General features: G+C 38.4%; 1 protein-coding gene across 1 annotated transcript in view; it reads right to left on the reverse strand.

Annotated features, from left to right (window-relative positions):
• Nucleotides 1-15,927, reverse strand: part of GMDS (GDP-mannose 4,6-dehydratase) — a 703,979-nt gene that overhangs the window by 286,707 nt on the left and 401,345 nt on the right. The gene's annotated exons all lie outside the window — the stretch shown is intronic.

A 15,927-nucleotide genomic window follows, 5' to 3' on the forward strand; every position in this document is an offset into this window, starting at 1 on the left:
TGTAGTATCACCCAGTGCAGTGGCTAGTAGGAAATGTGACCTGAATGTAACTCATCTAAGTTGAGATATGCTGTAAAGTGTGAAATACATATTGGATTGTAAAGACTTAGTACAGAAAAAAGAATATAAAATGTCTTGATAATGTTTTACATCTTATACACATTTAAATGATATTTTAGATATACTGGGTTAAGTAAAATATAGCATTAAAATTAATTTAATCTGTTTCTTTTTAAATGTGGCTACTAGAAAATTTTAAATTAATAACTGACAAAAATTTAAAAAGGTGACATTGAGCTGTACAATTGTTTCATGTAGGGATTTCACAATGTCAATACATAAAAGCATATTCTGCTTAATTATAACAATATCAATTTTATACTAGATAGTAGATAAGGCTTTTATGGAAAATGTTTTTGTTACACTGGAATAATATTCTCAGATTATGAATCTTATACTATGTAGGACTCTAGCTCCCTTATGATAAAGATAAGAAAATTAATATTCAGAGTGGTAAAGAGATTTGTTTCAAACTCCACAGCTAGGAAGCAGCAGTGAGGCTGAGGACCCAAAATAGAGTTAAGAAGAATGGTCTTCATCTTAGCACACGGCCCTGTGGTGTCAGGCCATACAGCCAAATCACCCTCCCCACAAAAAATCTTCAGGCCAAGAAAACAGTAGATACAACAAACATGCAAAATTTCATGGTCCACTTAGAGATAAGCTTCACAACCACATATTTTATTATAATAAAAACTGTTCATGAGGTTAATGCCCTCTAGGAAATAGATGACTGAAGTATTTCTCTGGATGAGTTGGGTGTTAACTTTAAAAAACTGCTACAGAAAACTGGCATTGTGGTTTCAATAAAATAACCTGGAGAAAGGGCAATTGATTATTTTTATTATGAAGAAGTTCACTACATTAACTGCTATTTCGAATTCTTCTACAACATCAGTGACTATTGTGCGGACTTCGGCAAGAAGACGGTCTGGCTTAATTATTCATTCCAATGACTGAAGCACCTCTCTCAAGGTAGTCTGATGAGATGTGTTCCCATACTTCGGACTTTGCAGGCAGGGACACAGAGAGGGTCTAGTTCATTTCTAACACAAAGAAAACATCAGTGCATACCGTATATTTGGTCTGGGTAATAGACAGGGCCATCCAGGAGTAACGTTTCTGAAAGTAATAAGCTTTGCCTACATACTGATTGGAGTAATCAGAGCTAGGAAAACTGTCTCTGGGGACATGCTAATGTCTCCCAAAGAAGACCAGTCAGAAAGTTCAGCTGTTCTATTTTTGGACCATTAATATTGGATGTTGAGTCAGGCTACATCCCAAAACACCTACAACTGAAAAGTAATTCTTCTCAAATGAAAACTGGCATATTAAGTATACCCTCTGGGTTTGGGGAATGTTTCCCATCCCAAAATAAATTTTTAAACACAAAGAGACACTTGGAAATGGTCAATCTGCTGATAACTATGTTTTGTTCAGTAAATTGTTAATTAAGGGAAAAATGACAAAATAGCAACAGAAACCCAGACCTTTATATTTTAATTTACTTGTGCTTGTTCTTTCCCCCATTAAAAAAATATGGAGTTTGTAAAAGAATGAACAGAAATTGTGAGAGTATGACATGCCCTCCAGGTTGCACTGGCTCATTTTCAAGGGAAAAGAATTATAGCAGAGAAAGGATGTTGCCACATGCATATAATAATAGCATTAGCCATTTTGACTTGCAACATAAATTGAACCATTAAAGGATTTAAGTGCTCCTCATTAACTTTTATTAGCCCCAATTTCTAACTTTTTCTTTTCCTCTTAAAATTAAATATGAGCATTCCCTTCAACTTTGCACACCTTCAAAGCAGCATTCAGGCTAAGCAAGGCTGTGGAGGGATCATAGACCAGTCTACAGGGGAAAACAACACAAATAACTGAATCCCCTGATGCAGAGTTTCTTTCAATGTCTCTAAACCCTTCATAAAAAATAGTAAGTCGTAGGTTACAGTATTTAAACCTCGTGGAAGAATCAGAGATTTCATAGTACTGTTGTTTTAGTATTTGTCATTCCTAATCACCAAAAAGAAGCGACCTAATTAAAGAATTTTGGAGAGGTGATTCTTTATTTTTTGAGTCCTTCCTAAATGGTAGGCATTAAGCCCTTAAGTTTATTATGCAGTAAAATTTATCAAACGTAATTCCTACTGGTTGATGAACATGATACCTTACAGAATAGAGGGGAAAAAAACGCCATGGGTGTCTCCCTCTCTCCGTAGCTTGGGCAGCTGAACTGCCGTGTGATATGCACATTAAAAAGGAAGGGAGGGGAAGAGGAAGTGAGGGAGGCAGGCAGGTACATATACAAATAAAAACCTATCATTTTAAAAAAAACCTTTTGTTTTGGTCTAAACATAATGGTGCTACATTAAAAAGTATTTCATGAAATGCACATTTGTTTGAAAATTTTTCAAAATTTGTGGAATGTTATAAAACCATAGAATTTCACCTCTTTCTCCACGTACTGCTGTGCAACTATCCCCAGTGCCTCGTGGCTCTCTGAGTGCACTGCAGGGACGAAGCAGCATGACAAATCACCTTTCGAAACAGGAACTGAGAAAGTCCTTCAATTATAAAATTTGCTTACTGTAATTGTTTATTATTAATTTGATCCTTTATTGTCAATGTTATTTGGCCCTTTAAGAAAACTAGTTATTATATGTATGTATGTATGTATGTATAGATATGTATGTGTGTATGCATGTGTACAAAATATTTATTTTATTTCTCCATAAAAAAGAAGGAAACCTTGCCATTTGTGACATCACGGATGGACTTTGAGGATATTAAATTTAGTGAAATAAGTCAGACAGAGAAAGACAAACTTGTATGTAATTCGGTAGCATAAAATAGTAAGTCTTAGGTTACAGTATTTAAACCTCGTGGAAGAATCAGAGATTTCATAGTACTGTTGTTTTAGTATTTGTCATTCCTAATCACCAAAAAGAAGCGACCTAATTAAAGAATTTTGGAGAGGTGATTCTTTTTTTTTTGAGTCCTTCCTAAATGGTAGGCATTAAGCCCTTAAGTTTATTATGCAGTAAAATTTATCAAATGTAATTCTATCTAAAAGATATTTTAGAAATAAGTTTTCTTCCTCAAAGAATAGAGTGGTGTAATTCTTTTTACAAGACTGCATTATAGTTACAGAAAGAAATGCTATGTCAAAATGACAATAATATGCACATTTTTTTTCACCTTGGAAACCTTAGACTTGAAAGAAGCCTATAGTGTACATTTTCCATCACTCCAGTTGAATTCTAAGACCACCAGTGTAACAGCAGCATTCAGAAAACCGCAGGGCTGGCCTTGCTAGAATACACATATAGTGCCGAGGAACAGGAAACGAAGCCAGATGGTTCTGCTGAGGGAAGCACTTTTTTTCTTTATAAAACTAAGAAAGCACTAATAGGTCAAACACAAAAATGCAGATATGGTAAAACGGAAAGCTAACAGGGAGACTTATGTAAATAAGACAAGTATAGTTTTGCATTATGTTCCCATGTATATGACTAAATGGATGTAGTGGGGGAAAAAGGAAGAAAAAATAACACAGAAGATCTATACTGTAGATCTGAATGGTTTTCTCCATGGGGAGAAGAGCTACTGGCAACTTTAAAAAGGCACTGCTACAAAAGTTTGGAAGCCAATAGCATATGATTTGTGTTAAAGCACTTACGAATTACTATAAAAAACATTTAAAAAAATGACCTTTAAAATATGGAGTCTAAAGTAACTAGTCTATATTCGGGCTTCTTGAGCATCCAATTTATGTGGCTGTTCACAATCCCATCAAGTCCAAATGTGGGACAGCACTCACCCAAACTTCTGGGATGAGGCGGGAAGAAGATCCTCATGCGCAGGGCCCCTTCTCTTCCTTGCTCCCAGTGGCCGGTGCAGAACCTTCCTCTTGCACAAACGCACTTGGGACGTAGGAGTGTGTCTCCTACAGCACCCATTCTGGTGTCTTCTTCAACCAGAGAGAGAGTCTGAAAAACTGGACACTTGGCCTCATGATCTCCCTTGCTGAGCAGAATGGCCATGGCCATGGGTCTGGTTAACAAAATGCTAGCTCTGGTCACCCAGAGATTTGTGACCTTCTCTTCCCTGACATGGGCCACAGGGGAGCTCCACAGGACAGCTGGGGCTGCTGCCACCCTGGGGTCATGAGAGAAGGAATGGTCAGAGATGTGGCCCTGGAATCTATGAGCTGTATGGTGGCCTCACCTCCTCATTTCTGGTGCTGAGTAACCCCTAACAGGTTCTCTTGTCAACTCAGAGCTGAGAGTAATTCCTAACTGATGCATGAGCCACCTAGATGACCGGTCTCCACAGCTATGGCAGTACTCATCACAATAGCACTTCGATTTTGGTCATGTAATATGACAGATGTTACAGTGGAAAGACCACAAAAGACTGGAGTTAAGATCAGACTCTGAAGTATCTGTTTTATCTCAAGTCAGTGAATAACTCTGAATAACGAACTACTTCACCTGCCAGACAGAGGAGGGGGAACAGGATGACACATAAAGTTGCTTCAGCTTTTAAATTAAATGAATCAAATAAGCTCATCTGGTTTTGAGGTCTATTCATGCTCAGGTACTCATTCAGTAAACATGCACCAAGCACCCCTTGTCTGGGGCACTGAAGGGCACCAGGGGCTACAAAAGGGGGGGCAGCATGGTGGGCAGACATGAGGAGTTTCGTGTCTGCAAGAAGGATGCCCAACCCACTTGGGATCTTGCAGGATTGGAAGGGACACGAGTAAAGGGCCATAGGACTGCTAGGTAAATGGTCAGTTCTTCTGGCTAAGTGGCTGGGGGAGGGTTCAGTCCAAAGACCCAGTGGGAGGAAGGCACAGAGCAGGGCAAGACAAAGCTGGAAAGGAGCCTGAGGGATACTAGCAAGGGCTTTGGACGTCACACTCTAATCACTGGCCTTTGTTCTGTGGTGGAGACACTGGTTTTTAAGGAGAAATAGAAAACAGTATGTGTGTTAGTGGAAGATGATTCCTGTGACATTTGGAAGGTAGAAGACACCCAAGTGCAGGACACAGAGCAGACTCTCAGTGGGGCCAATGGATAGACGTGCAGTATGGGAGGCCAGATCTGAGACAAAGTAAACTGTTTTATCTCTGCAAGTCTTAGCTTTTGCTGCTGGGGTGAAAAAGGCAACAGCAACTGCTTACTAGACCTTGAAAGTAAGCTGGGAAAGTGTCAAGTAGTTCATATATTTCAGTACTCAGGAAGGTCTTAAACTTGGAAATAAAGGCTAAAAATATATTTTAATTAATGGTATTTCAGGTTTAGAAAAGGCATTTTCTTTAAAACAACAACTAAAAATTAGAGCAGTTCAAAAATAAGGGCAATCCTGGGAGATAAGCATTTTTCATTATCTAGATCTCTCAAACACATTACAAAGATGGAAAGTGAGTTGCTCCTGAAGCTCTTAAAATTCTTGCTGATGCAAAAACTGTCATTAAATATTTTTAATACAAACTCATGTGATAAGCATGGTCGTCATGTAATTTAGCCCTTTATTATTGTGATGTTTTTGCTATTCCATCCTATATGGAAAACACCGAGGAGAAAGAGAAGAAGCCCAGGGGCCTCCTCTTCGCGAAGTCGTGCTGCAGGGGGCGGGTGTGCCCTGAGCAGCTCATCCTCTGCGAGGGCCTTCACTGTGCAGAGCCAGACGGCTGACACTCTTGACCTGCCAGCCCTGCGGAGGACGCTCTAAGTAAGAGTTTTTGATACTGTCATCCCATCGCCTACCCCCTGAGAGAGAGAGGGAGTGGAGGCCAGGGGGAGGAAGAGAAAACAGGGGCAGGGATAGAGGGAAGGAGTGAAGGAAGGAGAGAGTGAGAGAAAGAAAAAAGAAAGTGAGAAAGAGGGAGGGAGAGAATGTCAGTGTACCCTGAGTTAGGAAAGAGCCTGCTGAAATGCTTAGCCAAGCCACCCTAATTTCTTTGAGCCCCACTAGACTTCTGACATCCCAGAGCCCTGTATCATGCGCAATTAAACAAGCAAACCGGTAATTCATTAGGAATAGTTTTAATAGATGACTCATTTGGCTCAGCCAATCAGCAACGCTTTGGTTTCCCCAAAGGCTGCAGCAGAGAGTTAACTACAATGAAGCTTTCAGCTGCAACTGACAAGAGGCAATGGAATTCACACCTCCTTTGCCATTTCTTCAAACTTACTTCATTTTTTTTGGAAGATAAGGATCAAATGAAATGAGTTCTGTTAAACCTGTATTTCCTGTACAAAGTTGATATCTTCTTCAAATTATATGATTGTACAACTATTAAATTAATACTTAGTGCAGAGGAAGTCTCCTGTTTAGAATTTGTGAACTGGCCTTTTAACTCTTGGCTCTCCAAATCTTTTACAGTTGCTTCCTAACTCATTTCTCATACTTGTGCTTTGTCTCACAGGATGAGTGGAGATTCTGGTGGGCCAGTGATGAAAAATGCAAGTTTATTTGTATTCCTAGTGAGGGGCCTATACATTTGTTAGATGGTAAACATTTGAAGTCAGTGGGAAAAAATGGCTTTCAAATCTCACAAGAATGATTAAGTATACCAAGAATCAACCCAGAAATACTGTGCTGCATCTCACCAAGTAGTCAGCTGGAACCCTCTGTTCTATACAAGGCCAGGACTTAAGGCTGCAACTTTTAAGTCCAGCTTTCTCATTTCTCAGGGAGAGGAAAATGCAAATGATTCCTGCTCTCCTAATCATGGTCTGAGATTTGCTGGGAGAAATAAATCCAAAGATGTAAATGATAAAGCTCTACACAAATACAAGAGGGTAACCTTCAGGGGTTTTAAAAATGGGCGGTGAAAGCTCTTTGTATTTTGCTTCCAAACTTGAAATTTAAGATCCAGTGAAAATTAGCAAGTAATTCTTGACCTAAAAGACACTCTAAGAAAAAAAAAAAAAGACGTATGAAACCACAGAGCCCCAGCCTCTGCTGTTCGCCTGTGCACTGGGGAGGTGGAGGAGGTGTGGTGCCACACTCGGGAGGAGTGTCTGTGCTGTGGGCTGTGGTTACAGACCAGCCAAGAGGCAAGGGCCACAGTCACCTTCCTGGAATGCAAGCTGCCTCCCCCTGCTCCACCCAGGCAACCCACACACCATGGCCGCTGGGCTAGAGCTCCGCTCCACTCCATGAGTAAGGAGCTGGAGGATGACCTGGGAACCAGGGTGTGTGCTCTGAACCTGCGGGTAATGTGCAGGGGGAGGAGAAAATGAAATGACACACTAGAGCGCCCCCAAATGATGCTACACATGTTGCTCCTTTCTCCTAGTACAGTATGTGTAGATTTTTCTACTGCTACTACCAAGTAACTCTATGTAAGACTCTTAAACTTTTGATTGTATTTAAAAACAAAGTCCTAGTATGAGAAACCTGCTCCTAACTTGTGTGTAGGTGTGTGTGTGTGTGTGTGTGTGTGTGTGTGTGTGTTCGGGGGAAGGGGGTATGGACTGGGAGGCCAGACAGGGAGAGGAGAAGGAACGGAAGGGAGAATGTTTTCCAAAACAATAGCATCTGTGACTAAAATTTGCTGTATTTAGAAGAATTTGCTGTATCTAGAAGACTCTTGAAAACTGAGAGGAAATATAGTGACAATCACACAGATAAAGAGGTTTCTGTTATCAGTTACACTGAGGGGCACTTAATTTTGTAAACTAATGCTATTTTTGTGATTTTAAAATTTGTTTTGTAAATCGGTCAGTGTATTGTTCTATTTTTTTCCAGTGGTTCAGATACCCTTCTTTCACAAATAGAAATAAACTCTAATAATAGCCGAATCCATAGTTATTTGGGAAACTTATCATATGAGAACAAATGGGCACCATTCAGTTTTCCTTTGTGGTCTGTATACAACAAGAGAGAAAATTGCTTGAAAACATTTTCCTACAAATCACGTAAATCTATCACAACTAAAATCTAAATGTGGTATGATTATGTTTGGTGGGAAATGTCTTATGCTAAGTGTTGAAAACTTTTAATAAAGGAATAAAACACATTTCATCAATACCATATGATTTCACTTATATGTGGAAACTAAAAAATAAAACAAAGAGACTCATAAATAAATACAGAGAACAATCTGGTGGCTGCCAGAGGTCGGTGGGGGAATGGGTGAAAAAGATAACAGGGATAAAGAGGGACAAACTTCCAGTTGTAAAATAAATTAGTCATGAAAGTGCAGCATATGTAATATAGTCAGTACTATGGTGATAACTTGGTATTTTATGGGAACTATACTTATTGTGGGGAGCATTTTGTCATGTATATAAATGTTGAATCACTATGTTGTACTCCTGAAACCAATATAATATTGTATGCAACTATACATCAATAAAAATGCATTTCATATATACATATTAATTTTTATAAATCTTATTCCATTCAATTCAAGTTTTTATTGCATATGTTCTGTGCCAGGCATGTTGGGAGGGACAAGTATGATCAAGAATTTCTGTCTTCAAGGTGTCTCCTTGAGAGAGACTGACACAAGATAACTAACCACGTGATATCATATGTTTACAGATAAGTGGTTTTTTTCTAAGAGATCTCAATCTACTTAGATTCTGCAGGAAGTAATGAACAGTAATGACTTAATCCCAACCATTCTCTTCATAATATAAGAAAATAATAGCAAAAGTGATCTTAAATATTTTATATAACTTTGAGAGGAAGCTATGCTGAGGAGTAATTTCATCTCTCTTTTTAGGAACTTTACAAATAATTTCCATGTGAGGTTTAAATCAACAATAAAAAGACAATTTCTCAGTTTTGCCTTTAGATAATTCTGCTTCTATAAAACTGCATTTGTGAACTAATTAGGCTTAGTGGAAGCCCAAGCCTGTCTTTTTCTTTTCTAAAATGAAAATCTTCACTTAATGGTATTTTAAATTCATCCATTTGGGGGATATTTAGCTTGCATGCAGACACATTCCACAGTTTCTGGAACAACTCTAAAAGGTAATGTGGGAAAACTCTTTGGAAATTTGGCCCCAAGAGGAAGGTAGCTTTGAATATGCTTTAACTACAGTAAGGCATAGAGTTGAAGAACATGTAACAAAGTCAATAACCTATTTTAAAGCTATTCAACTAACAAGTCAGAGTCAAGCATTTCATTCCTGCACAGTATCCACGCCAAAGCATTGCCTTTACCAGAAGGCACCTGCCCCTTGGGCTCACAGTTGCTGCCTGGCCGGCAGACAGTCAATGGCCAGATCAAGGAATCCACCACAGAGATCTCCCCTGAGTTTAGATCTAGTTGCTCTACAAAGTCATCAGCTATCCCAGCTTTACCCAAGTCAATAGGCAGAAAAAAAAATAAAAGATCTTACAAAGGCAATGACCCAACACTCACAAAGGGTAACAAGCATTTTTGCCTGAAAAGAAAGGATAGGAGAATCTTTGAGACTTCACTGCTATGATTCCATGGTTGAGACTAAGCAGAAGAGACATTTTCTGGTAGGGACTGGGTAGGAACAGGAAATAAAATGTGTGTCTATGCTTTAGAGAACATTGTATTGGAAAGGTTTTTGCTTCGTGGCTTTGGGTGTAAAGGCAAAATTAACAGGTTTGTATTAAAGGATCTCCTGAGGCCTCGGCTGGGACCCTGGAGCTGAGGCTCCTGAAACAGCAACAGATGGCACCCAAGAATTTCGCGGAGGCTACAGAAAAGGAGCTCAGGGCTAGGGCTCTGTCAGGACAAAATGTGTCATCCTGGTAAATAACTTTTTGCTAATGAAGCACCTATACATAGGTACCAAACAGTACTTTAGGATGAAGGAAGAATGAGGATTTGACTTTTGGTGTTTGTGAGAGAGAAAGATTAATTTCTGGTGCTAGTGAGCATGGAATGCATGATGATAAAATACTACCTTGCTGCAAATATTTTTTGTCCTTTCCAGAGTGCCTCAGTGTATAAATGGAGCATTTAATATTAAAGATGCATCCCTTCTACAGGCGTAATCATCACTAAATTCAGGTGATGTCATATTTTATAAGAGGCAATTACATCTGTATCTCATGAACAATCTTGCTATTAAAATTAAATAGCCTGTTTTTATTAGTGGGCAGAAGCAGATGCCAAGTGGGAGACACCACTGAAGAAGAAGGCAGAGGAAAAAGGGGCAGAGGAGACGGTGAGGAGGGCAGCCAGTGAGGGAGGTAACAGCAGCAGGACAGGCAGGCCCCTGGGGAGGACGCAGCTTAGGAGTCTCATGGTACATGTGAAGTGCGAGTGACTGAGTATCATAACCAAAGAGTAAATAGAAGCTTTTTACACGGTTTGCCTAGGACTTCCATTCTCAGGAATAGAACCATGACCTTTTTTAGGTACAAGCAGTTCCTTTGTGATCCACAGTGATGTGATGACTCGTAGCCTCCATGGAGTGACTAAAGGGTGGAGCAGGAGCTTCTACCTTAATGTGGTGAACCGCCACCCAGGAGAACGGAAGTGGCATTTTCAGAGTTTCCTAACCCACTTGCAGAGGCACTCTGTCCACTGAATATGCAAGTCCAGTCCATATTCATTTTGATTCTCTCTCAACACACATTTGTCAAGAACTACTTTTCTGACGTAATGTTAGATGCCCAATTTTATATTTTAAAAATACAGTGGAAAATAGGATCTAAAAATTCACCCCTCCATGTTGCTACATTACCTGTGGCTGAAAACCTGATGAATAATCTATCCTGGATGATGTAGTCTTCATTCATTAAAACCATTTAAACAGTGCCTACAGTTTCTGAGATTTGGGGGCATGGCTTCCCTTGTGATGTCATCTGCAACCAATCAAGACTAGGTCAGAGGAAAGAAGGCAACTATGACTGTATTTATGTTCATTGAAGCCTTCCTAATGAGCAGATACTGGTACCATGAACACTTTAGAGAACTCAAACACAGCAAGAAGCCATGCTACTCTCTTGAAAAGAAAAAAGAAAAAACAGCTTGTTGATGATGGTGTTGCCACAAGCAAGCTTTCCCTTCAGCAAAATCTCAAGAAAGCTTAAATGGCATCCTTTCCTTCCAGATTTGTGTGAATTAACACAGGATGCAGAATGTCAGTCACAGACTGACAGAAGAGGAAGCAAGGATTGAGAACCAGTGGTCAGTTCCTCTCAGCTCTTTAAATAGTCTACTTGCCCTCTGCCAGCGGCTCCCCATCTCTCTGTTATAAGCTGAGAACTATAAACTGTAATTGTAATGAAGGTTAACTCATTTAGAAGGACAAAGAAAGATGGATAGCTAACTATCCATGTCCCACTCTTTGCATCTTTGCCTAATACAATCAATAGAATGAATTCAGCAAGATCGGACAGCTGTCTCTGCTAGACTCTTCAAAATATTTCTCTTCCCCTTGTGTAAGTGGCAGAAAGAAAGAAGGGAGAGAAGCTTAATTTTCTTTTTGTGGGAAATGCAAAGTTACCCAGATCCCATGCTAATGTCCCTATTCCCCTCACTTCGATGTAAATTAGTTGTTCTGAGCATGGCTTAGGTACCAAGTCTGGGCTACAGTTCTGGCTTCATTCACTCTCCTGGCCATAGCTTTGAGTGAATATGTCCTCTGACCTCTCTCTCAGTCCTTTCATCCATAAATGAGGACACACTCTCTAACTTCAGGATTGTTGTATGTATTACATAAGATAATGTATATAAAGTCCTCAGTAAAGTTTCTGGCACATGATAAGTGCTCAACATTTGGCAATTATTAATATTGCTTATAAGTAGCTTTTGTTATTAGTCTGAGCTCCCTACCAAAAGAAACAAAAAAAGAAGAAGAGGAGGAAGAGGAGGAGGGAAGGAGGACAGGAAGACATGTGCAGGGGGACAGGATACTAAAATTCTCCCCTAAAAATATGCATGTCCCTGGATCGCCTCTGGACCATGAGAACTCTTCAGGAGCACCTGCATTGTTAGCTGCTGGCGGTAAAACCTCATTATATTTTTTAAGTGGCTTTTTGCTGAGTTCTAGAAAGAGCTCAAACTTAGGTCATCTGAGTAACTCTACATCCCCAGATAAGGGGACTGTCTGTGAAAAAGCTTAGAGATACTTCCAACCCAGCCCTTATCAATCAGCTTATCTCTCAATATTTTCTGGCTGTAGCTGGGTTCCAGCTAGTTTTATCAAGATGGGATCACAGCATGGGACCTTGTTAATTAAACTGCTACCATTATTTAGACATATAGTACCCTTTCCCAACTCTGTACTGCTACATGTTAATACTTATTTTTCATTGAAAGGGTCATAAAGTTAAATAAGTTTGGGAAACGCCTTATTAATCTTAGCAGGCTGCAATGCATATTCACTTATTGTAAGTTTTGAGAGATCTGCTTACCATTGTGAAATACAGCATTTTTCAGGCTAATATGGCTTTGGACAAAGCTTAGAAGACTAAATATAGCATTTTGCAGGCTAATATGGCTTTGGACAAAGCTTAAAAGACTATCATTTGTAGCAACTATAACTATAAGAATTCTAAGTGCTTGGTAGAAGACATGAAAGAACACCACCCTGAGAAGCTAGAGGTTCTCTCCTTTGCAGTGTTCAGGCACTACTGGTACAAGTTTACTACTTGACTTTGCTTGAATGTAGTACAGCCCCCAGTGTGTTTTCATGAATATGAGGACTGGCTTCAATGTACATGGAGTGGGGAGACATGAAAACAGGGAATGGTGGTGTCACATGATTATTTAAGAATACAAAAATATTTCATTTTAACTGCCAGTTATATCCCATAAGAAATGTAAATTTTAATAACCTGAGTTTTTATAAATTGAGTATTTAATAGCTCTGAGCCATTAGCACTACAGCAATTTTTAAATAGTAATATTTTTTCTCAGAACACAATAATCATTGTAGATGTTGATTGTAGAATCTGGGTGATGGGTATATGGCTGTTTGTGATAAAATTCGTTCAACAATTCTGCAGGTTTAAAAATGTTTATAATAAAATATTAGAAGAGATAGAACTGCATATAACTTGTTTATTCTGAAGTATAGTTAATATAATTTAGTTTTTATGTTCTGAAGTTGGAAATTCCTTTCTAGGAAGCAAGACTATAAATGGATGTTAATGAACCTGAACCAGCAACAGGAAATGGCTCTGTATAAATTGCTGCAAAGGTGTTTACAAGACAGAGGTAGATTCTAATCATGTATATATAGCACATTAATGCTAATTTTTTTACAGCGTTGTTATCATGTCCTTTTCACAGATGGGTAAATTGAGATATCAAACCCCGTCTAAGGCTGAGGAGCGAATCACTGACACACCCACGCCTATACGTCGGGTGCTCTCTACTCTCATCAGTGAAACTCACCCATAAGAAAAAGTATAAATTGCTTAATCTAAAGATTTACCAATACAATATATCTGTGTATAAGTAAGAATGAGTATGTAACAAAACATGTAAATGAGATGCTGTTATGGCTTGTTCAAACTGTACTTGCCAAGGCTTCTTTATTCGAAAGCTAGTGCCAGGATGCAGATGTGTTTTACACAAACAATGCTTCTCTTTTCTTTTATTCTTATGCTTGTTAATTTTAATTTTGGCAGCATCTACTTTCAGTCATAAGTCTTTGAAGTAACCTTATTTTAATACACTTAGAAGTGCAAGTGATGGTAGTAGCTCTTAAAATGGAGATAGCAAATGATGAATTATGAATAATGGCACATTTTTTAGAAATCAAGTAATTTAAAGTGTTCAACATGTGTTATGTGAGAACAGCAGGGGAATCCTTAAGATGCAAAACCCATTTGTAAAACTGTGGAAACAAATCAGACCTTGAATGCCAACAACTTTGTCTCTGTAAAACCTGAAAATTTTGCATTATTACCATAAGGCCAGAACATCTTACTCTTGTGTGAATATTTTGGCTTCTGCATGCTGTACAGACACCATCTTGTCAAGGAGTCTTCAAAACGACATCATTTCGGAAGACAATTTTGAAACCCTTGAGCCAAAATGTTTTAAAAATACTTTCATTTTAAATGAATACAAACATGGACCCTTTGTTGGAAGGTTTGCACTACACACAGGAGCACTGCTGGCTTTGGCACTGGGGTGTGGGCTAATAGCAGCATCCTTCCAGATACATTGAGCTCACAAAAGATTTTCTCATTACTTACATATTTATTTAACCATCCCATGCATTTCTGTTGGATTTCTTTTGCCCATTTTTAAAATATAAATTATTTTTTCTTGATTGAAAAAGTTTATACATATTCACTTCAAAGGTGTGAAAAATAAAGAAAAAAAACATAATCAGTAATAGGCATTATTAACATTTTGAGATAGTTGTTTCTCTCACTAGCAGAATCTAAGTTCTAATTCAAATTTCTTTTTCACCCTGGTGTGAAAATACTCTATTTTATAGTAGAATGAAATTTGATCTATTTGGTCCCAAATTTGGAGAACAAGAGTTTGGATAAAGAGGGATACTTATATAGCCTTCTGTGTAGCTCTAAGTATATGCAGATAGCTGAAGGCTATACACCAAAATGATAGATTTGAAAAAATAATGTATTTATTTTTACAAAACTTGCCTCATAGTTTTAAGTAGGTAATGGCCATGTCGGTTAGACAAAAGCAAGTTCCAGCATTCCTGCTAACATCTTTCTCCCACTTTCTTGTAATTTCTGAAGTGTGGCTTCTTGTATTTCTAAATGCGATGTCTTAAAATATACCTAAGGACTATTGTTATAAAATGCTTCATTGAAATTACAGCTTAAAAGAACATATTTAAATGACCTATATATTGCTGTACAAACTTTAAAATCAGAATTATTTTTTTTGTCCATAATACAAATCAGTATTAGGTGTTCAAGTCCACATTTTTAATTGTTAGACACAAAAATAACAACACTGCCAAAGCTAACCTCTGTGCTAGCAAGTGAACTACTTGTTTGCTTTCTTTTGTAAATGTTCAAGTTTCTTTTTGTATCACATCAATGAACAAGGAAGCCAGATCCGGTTTCCCAGAGAGGAATCATTAAGGACAGAAATAGTCTCCTGAGCACAGGAAATCTGTAAGCACCTAAACAAGGACAAGCGGACTCCAGGGAAAAAGACGACGTCACTAACATGCTCAGTCATGTCTGGCCAGAGACCCACTGTGGATATTTAAAAGCATAAAAGCATACTAATCAGGGTCAGATTAAAACGTAACCGTTTGTTTAAAGAAAAATCACACTACTTATAGAAGTAACACGTAACGAAAACTAAAACTTAATGTGCATATGAATCCCAAGAATGAAAACTTATTTTTCTTTAACGATATCTATTATTTTGCAGTAGCACCATTGTTAACATCTCTCCCTCTCTCCCTTTACTTAATGGACAAAGTCCATTGGTATGCAAAGTCACACGTGAAGGAGCATGTAGGTAATAACTAGACTCTTGAACAGCAGAAATCAAGATGCATAAGGATATCACTCTGAGCAATTTAGTAGGATAATGTAAATCGGAAGGTCTTACATTCATACAAAGTGAACTTAGTATTTCTTGAAGATCTGAGAACTAGGGTTTTTACAGCAGAGTTTTTCACAGTTAGTCATGTGTATACTGGGTAAGGAAGAGCGAGAAGGTGCAAAATAGTGGGGAGGAAAAAGCAGCTTTGGAAACTAAAGACCACCATTCAATCATTTTTTCACCCATCATCCAAACCACTAATGAACACCTTCATTTCAGTAATTAAAAGCACTGTGAAAGGTTTCCTCCTCCAAATCACATTCAGTGCCATCTACAGGCACGCTGAGCCACCCAATCTTAAACTGAAAGTAGTATGGGCTTAAACATATCTGCATGAGCAGAAATTTTTACGTTAC

Source organism: Manis javanica, chromosome 16 (assembly GCF_040802235.1).
Source record: "Manis javanica isolate MJ-LG chromosome 16, MJ_LKY, whole genome shotgun sequence".
NCBI lineage: Eukaryota > Metazoa > Chordata > Mammalia > Pholidota > Manidae > Manis > Manis javanica.